Source organism: Gossypium raimondii, chromosome 3, assembly GCF_025698545.1.
Source record: "Gossypium raimondii isolate GPD5lz chromosome 3, ASM2569854v1, whole genome shotgun sequence".
Classification (NCBI taxonomy): domain Eukaryota; kingdom Viridiplantae; phylum Streptophyta; class Magnoliopsida; order Malvales; family Malvaceae; genus Gossypium; species Gossypium raimondii.
Genome location: NC_068567.1, coordinates 55,615,115 through 55,622,632, shown reverse-complemented (window position 1 = coordinate 55,622,632; position 7,518 = coordinate 55,615,115). Strand labels below are relative to the sequence as shown.

The 7,518-nt window shown below is 35.5% G+C and overlaps 1 pseudogene; it reads right to left on the bottom strand.

Moving 5' to 3' along the window:
- Positions 1 to 2,858: 2,858 nt before the first annotated feature.
- On the bottom strand, positions 2,859 to 4,598 carry LOC105794799 (NAC domain-containing protein 83-like; annotated as a pseudogene).
- Positions 4,599 to 7,518: the final 2,920 nt, after the last annotated feature.

Below are 7,518 nucleotides of genomic sequence, written 5' to 3'. Positions count from 1 at the left end.
TGAGCATCCTGATCAGTAGTGATCCTGCATGTGTTGCGGATTACCGTAGCTCTTTGTGAGCGTCATGTTTTATGATCGGTTGTGATCCTGCATATATTGCGGACACAAATGTAACTCTTTGTGAGTGTCATGTTTTATGATCGGTTGTGATCCTACATATGTTGCAGACACAAACGCAACTCTTGATTAATGCCTCTTCGTGAGTTTCCCGTTTAAAGGCTCTTCGTGAGCTTCTTGATTAAAATTTCTATGTGAACTTCCTGATTATGGCTCTGTGTGAGCTTCCTATTATATAGCCTGGATAAGCTTCCTGAAAGGTTCTTTGTGAGCTTCCCGATTAATGGCTCTTTGTGAGCTTCCTATTATATGGCTCGAGAGAGGATTTCTTGATTGTGTGCTTTAATGAGCACTCCCGAATATGAATTGACGGATTGCTAATTTGTACATTTTGAGTGTACTACCTGGGTACCTATCGATATTTGAAATAAAATTCAACGGGTAAAATTCTGACATGAGAAGATATGAACACGAAATGAATTATTACACGTATCTACCTGAAATACATGAAAATGATAATACATGACATATGGAAATATGAGATAATACTATATGAACATGGAACTTATTTGATTAATATGTTCATCTTTGATTATATATTTGTACACCTCGATCGTACTACCCGTGTAACCATCGACATTTCGATTGATTTAATAGGCAAAGTTTTGACATGAAATAGTCTGAACTGAAGATGAATTATTATGAAAATGTACTTGAAATACATGGATATAATTTGTATATGTTATATGAATACATGATGTGGAAAGCATATTTATATGGAAATCTGATTACTGTTGAGCCCATACATATTTCTTGATATTTGAATGAAATATATGACTAACAAGGATGATGAAGATATGTACTAGGGCTTGTGATCAAATTGGTTGAATGTGTCTTGCATGTTTATCTTGAACAGGAATGAATGGTAAGTTAATTACCATGTTATACAAACTTACTAGGCATTACATGCTTACTCCATTTTATTTTCCCTATTCTATAGTAATTCGGAAGCTCGTTGGATTGGAGGCTTGGAGGAGACCACTCACATTATCCATTGGCCTATTTCGGTATATATGGTAAATCAATTATGGTTATAATGGCATGTATAGATTATTTAGCCAATAATGACATGTAAATGTTTTGAATGAAACTAGCCATTGGAATGACTTTTGTTTGACATATTTTTTATATGTTTATAAGTGGATCTATCATGTTTGAAGAATGAATGTATCATGCATATATGCATTTAGTAAATAGGTAAGTATGAATGATAGATTAACATGATAATAAATTGTCATCTGAGGTACCTAAGGATACATTGGTTGTATGTGATATTATGTCATGTTTAAGACAGGATTTGGACTTGTTTAAAAAGCTTTGATATAGTTTGTGAATGTGCTTAAGAGTTGGTGTAGGTCGAAGACAAGTTGGGTGAGAAATGTGGCTTTGAAAATAGTCTGTTTTCGTCCACACGGGCAGAGACACGGGCGTGTGTCTCAGTCGTGTGTGATACACGGCCTAGCACATGAGCGTGTGACATGACCGTGTGTCCCCTGCATCTTTAAAATTTCAAAACAAAATGCCCAGGTATTTACACACGGCCTAGCACACGGGCGTGTGTCTTGATCGTGTGACCTAAGTCAGAGAGTTATACGGCTTGAGACATGGGCATGTCCCTCGGCCGTGTGAACCACATGGCCTGACCACATAGGCGTGTGACCTCTGCACCTAGGAAATTTTTTTTTGAGATTTTGCGAAAAATTCTCCAAGTACCCAGTGTAGTGCCGACTCGTTTCTAATGCATGTTTTGGACCTCGAGGGTTCATATAAGGGACTTTATGTTTGATTTCTGACATGAATACTATATAAAATGAAATATATGTTTACTTGATCTGTAAATTCTGGTAATGCTTCGTAACCTTGTTCCGGTGATGGATACGGGTTAGGAGTGTTACACCATTTCTGTAAACCTAGTTCATAAATATTAATATTTATGAGACTTGTATAGGAATATATTAAAGTTTGGTCCAATAATTTTGTCGAATTGATAATTAATTAAGGTATAATGACTAAATTGTAAAATTTTATCGTTATAGGTTTTTAATTGGCCAAAGGTTTAAGGACTTAAATTGTGATTAGACAAATGTCCAAAATGGTAATTAAACCAATTTGTAATATGAAATAGTGGCATATGATGACATTCCCACTATATTTGATTATTAATTAAGTAATAAAACTAAAGTTAGTTAAACCTAATTAACGTATCCTTAATCTAACTATATTTAGTGTTGGGGTCAAAAGAATAGCTTTAGTAAGCTCAATTAAGACTCGATTTTGTTTGTTCATCATATTTTGAATAAAATTGACATGTAAATACATGAATGAATGATTGTTTTACTGTGAATTTTACGGTATTTACTCTGGTAACGACTGTAGAATCTCGTAGCTTGGATCCTGCGATTGGGTCATGCGGGGGGTGTTACACTTCTGATGAGTTTCTATAGAGTCCATATTTACTTCATATGCTATTATGATATTTTATTTATGGTATTATTGTTTTATTGATATTGTATTAGATCTTCTATTGTAAACATGTCTCAAAATCAATATTTATATATTTGAGAGACTTGCCCAGGAAAATGTACTGAGAGTTAGACACATAATTTATTCTTGAAAGAATACCTTTGTAAGAGTGCTATTTTTAAAGTAAAACTTGTTATTGTGGTTTTACTTGTTGTGATCACAAAGGGTGTTCACAGTGGTGAGAGTATTGTATATTCAAAGTGTAAGGGCGAGAGAAATGATCACGATGTGTGTGATTGAGTAGGTTCACTTTGTAATTGTTGAAGAGGGATATATATATTTATTTATTGAGTCGATGGTGGATGATAATCAAGATGTAATGTAAGTCGTCCTAAGTCTGTCTAGCATCCACTTGGCAATCATGTAGTGCTCCATGTCCCACTTTTTAACCTCTCAGGTTTATGATATCAGGTACTTGTGAAATGGCTTTTAAGGTTTTCTTCTGAAATAAGGAAAACTATTGCAACTACTGCTTTCTTCGTGGTCATCCGTATCATTATTTGAAACCCGTGTGATCCCACTGGAGCAAGATGAGGAGGATGTTGGGGCAGGATTTAGGTTCGTCCTCTCCTTGCTCAGGAATTCATAGAAAACAGGGCTCTTTCTCCTTGCTTTACCAACTCCCTTCTCGTTGCTAGATTGCAGACTGCCATCCTCATTTTTAGTAGCACCACCACTTCTTTTCTTCAAAAATATGCGGCACAACACCCAATTTTCCACTGCCACCACATGGTTCTACATACATAGGTTTTAATACAAATAATTAAATTGACTGACCAACAAACATAGCATCATTAAAACAACAATGTACTGCCATTTCCCCGCCAGAGGTTCTGAAATGTGGTGGGATGAGATGTTTAACTTATGAAAAATGTTCAACAACTATAGGTACAGGCAATAAAGATGAAATGAGAGCAAAGACCCAAAATTGACCTGAGTTTGGTTCTTCTTATGTGGGGCATTGTAGGTGTCAGCGGTAACAAGGCGATATTCATGCATGATCCAATCGGTCCTAGTTCCTTGTGGGGGCTTTCCTCTAAAGAAAACAAGAGTTTTCTTCATACCCACTATTGATTGCCCCTACAACTTAAAATTTGTTTGTCAATTCCTGTGGCTTTCTAATGTCCTGAAAACGTGGCTCTGTTAGATCTGTTCCCATTGGGATACTTGGCTTCTCTTGTGCTAAAGAAGTACCTCTCTTGCTCCAAATGACCTGATTGATAATACACACAACATAGACCCCAATGTATCAGGCCATCTAATTATGTCTTTAATTTTGTCCTAAAGGCTTCTAATTGTTTAACAGTTGTTAGTTACATTCAGAGCTATTGTAGAAGGTTGTTTCCATAATTGATACAAGAAGTCAATTCCAAAGCTATAGAACAAACTAGAACAAGCTACTTGCTTTTTATAATGTTATATAGTAGAAGGAACCAAATTTGAAAGAGTGAGGTGTGAAAGTGTAATTAAGGTAACCAACCTGGCAAGTCCCAAGGATCTGCTTTGTAATCATAACTTCGGGTATGATAGAGGCAGGTAAGGGCCAAGCAAGCACCTTTCTTCCCAAGTACTGAACGACTAACTCTTCATCAGTAGGATGGAAACGGAATCCATGAGGCAATCTAAGCACACCGTTGATTACAAAATTAAGCTTCCCCATCATCTTCAAAAACAGGCAACCAATTAGTCCCAAAAGCACCTGAAAACCAACAACAAGAGTTGGGGTACTGGGAGAGAGGTAGACTTCAAACTCCAAATCGAGCCTACAACCCCACCATCCCACATTGCCTTCTTATACTAGCCCCTCAAAGTAAACAGAGAATATCAACAAGGGAAACAAGAACAAGAAGAAGAAAAGAGAAAGAAAAGTTGAAATTGTTATGCGTGTGATAGAGGCGGGTATTTGAGGAGGGAAAGTGTAACTTCTTTATAGAATAAGGGTTGTTAAAGAGGGAAAAGAATAAGGACGAGCTATTTTGCGTAAACCATACTCAACCTCCTTGGGCTAAGTAATAAGTTAAAACAAATTTAGGTGTGTTCGAAAAGGTTGATGTTTAAAATCTAAACGGAACCCAATGCCTCCAAACTTCAAGCTTTGTTGTGTTCGACTTGAACCCTTTGAGTAAATGGAAATAACCGTAGCTGTTTAACCCTTTTCCTTCCATTGTTTTCCAAATTGATAGTAACTAAAAAATTATTTCCTGTTTGTGTCAGAGTTGTGAGTTTGCAGAGAGACAGCTGGAGTTCACCTAGTTAAAGGACTTCAATTTAATGGCCAATTGGTTTGAGGAAATGTGTCAACATGCGCGGCCTTTGCTTTTTAATCAATATTCTTTGAGATTTTGATCGCTTCATGCTATGCAAATTTTTACTCAATTTTGAAAACCTAATTTAATACTCATGTGCCAATGTTGAGTTTCTTTCACCTCCACATTGCAAATGGAAACTGGATGCATCAATAACAGGATTTATATAAATATGCTTATGCCAACTTTAGATTTAATTAATTCTATAGTATTATGAGAAGGGGTATCATTAAGTTACGGACATAGGAGAATATTTGGTAGTAAAAGAAATGCAGGGTGCACGTATCGAAATGCGTCTTTTTCCTTAACTAGGTTTTGAAGAAAAACCTTGAAATTGACAATGTGCCACAGATTCTTAACAAAAAAGAAAGAAAGACAGTCCATTTCGTTATTTAGAATAAATAGGACTAATAAGTAAGGACCATTTCTTTCTTCTTATAAAATGAGTAGGAAAGGGTAATTTGGTACCAACGGAAGGTGGGTAAAGGAATAAAGAGTAAAACGACAGGCACCCACGTCGGATCCAGGGTAAGTGACAAAAGTACCACCTTCAAAGTGATGCCCCATTTCAAGATTTCCGCTATTTCTGATTATACTTGAGATGTATGTGACGAAAAATTTTAAGGAACCATCCCTTCATCCCAAAACACTCGCATTCCATTTCATTTTATTTATAAAAGAAAACCACATTGCAATTTTTGTTTAATTCAATTACTTCAACTTATATACCTAATTTGATTGGATTGATATCATCTTTCAAAACCTTAAAGACTCCTTATTTTGATGGAGGAATAAATATTATTTTAAAGATATTTTATTTTTATATAAATAAATTATGTGAAGGTAAGGTTGAATGATTGCACAAATGGCATCACATTTAAAATGTAGAATATAGAACATAGAATAAAGGGCTTCAATCACTCAATTATACATCAAATATAAGATGAGACCCATGTTACAGATACCCTCTCATTACCAAAGTTTAAATCATATTTTAAATTAAGTTTAGTTTTGTTCATCCTCTTTTCTTTTTGGTAACCATTTTTCAGACTATAGCCTCATTATTATAAAAAATATTATAGTTAATTGATATTTTAATTTTCTAATAAATTACACTTAAAATGAATAAAAATATTATATATATAAGCTTTAATTATATGATAAAAAAAATTCTGGTGTAAAAAATAAATTGAAAAAATCAAAAGATTTACAAAGAAATACCCGGGGTTAGACTACTCATTACTCTCTCATCTTCTAAAATTTCTTGAATCTTCAAAGAAGGATCATCAAATAAGCATAACTCGTCCTTATTCGCAAAAGCCATTATAGCTAATGCATCCGCTGCCTGATTATTCTCTCTAGGAGTATACCGCACGAACTACTTGTCTTCATAGGATAAAATTTGTCGAATTCTCCTAACAAGTGAAATACTTGCTCTGGCTTAGTGACAATCACAAATAACTTTGACTATCTCGAGATTATTTGATTGGGTGAAGACCCTATCATGTCCTTGCTTCTAAAGCAGGTGCAAACCGTCCAAGATTCCCTACAGCTCGACAACAAAGACCGAACACTTCCTCAAATACGCCACACTAGTAATTGGAATAAACAAGCCCAACTCAGATCCCTCGTGTTGTGATTTGAATGATCATGCAAGTTTGAAATCAACCATTCTGCTAAATTGCTAGAGGAGAAAACACTCTATTAACTTAGAGGGATAACTTGGTACCAAACATCCTTTGCAACCAGGCAGTCTCTAAGCACATGTAATGCATCCTCATACCTATGTCTACAAAGGGAGCATGACTCATCCTAACCAATCCTCCTTCGAACTCTCTTGACATTGGTCAGAAGTCTCTATTTGAGAATTATCCAAATGAACTACCTAACTCTCTAAGGTCTAGGAAACTTCCACACTATGTTCCAAATTGCATCTTTGAGATTCCAAGGGTCCTTCAACATCCAATACGCACTTTTAACAGAGAAAATACTTATTGTAGAATGAGACGAAGAGATTGAATCCGAACCCGTAAAAGACATTGGTGGAAGGATGCTAACGATGTGCTGAATAACATCTTTTGTCAATCGAATTTGAAAAAGGTCAATGTTCCATGTGGCATTTTTCGTAACCATCTCACTTAGCTTGCAATTTGAGTTAACGTTAGCATGAGCAGGAACAATTTTTATTAAGGGTCCCATATACGGAACCCAAGCATTATCCCAACAGCACACATTATTTTCATTACCCACTGACCATATCAAATTATCATAAATTAATGGGCCATACCTTAGAGATGGACTTCCACAGAAAAGATCTTCTACTTCGCGTAATACACTTCGGCAATCTGGCATTTATCTTATACTTCACTCTAATGACCTGAACCAATAAAGCATCAATTTTGGTGACAAAAATAAACCCAAGCTTCATCATAAAGGCAGAATTTTGATCATTAAGATAAATCCTTCATGCGATCTAGGTTGACAGATAACGTCCCATCCCACTAACGCTATTTTTCTTATACCACCAGAAGATCCCTAGATGAATTGCCACACAATTCCTTTAATTTCGTCA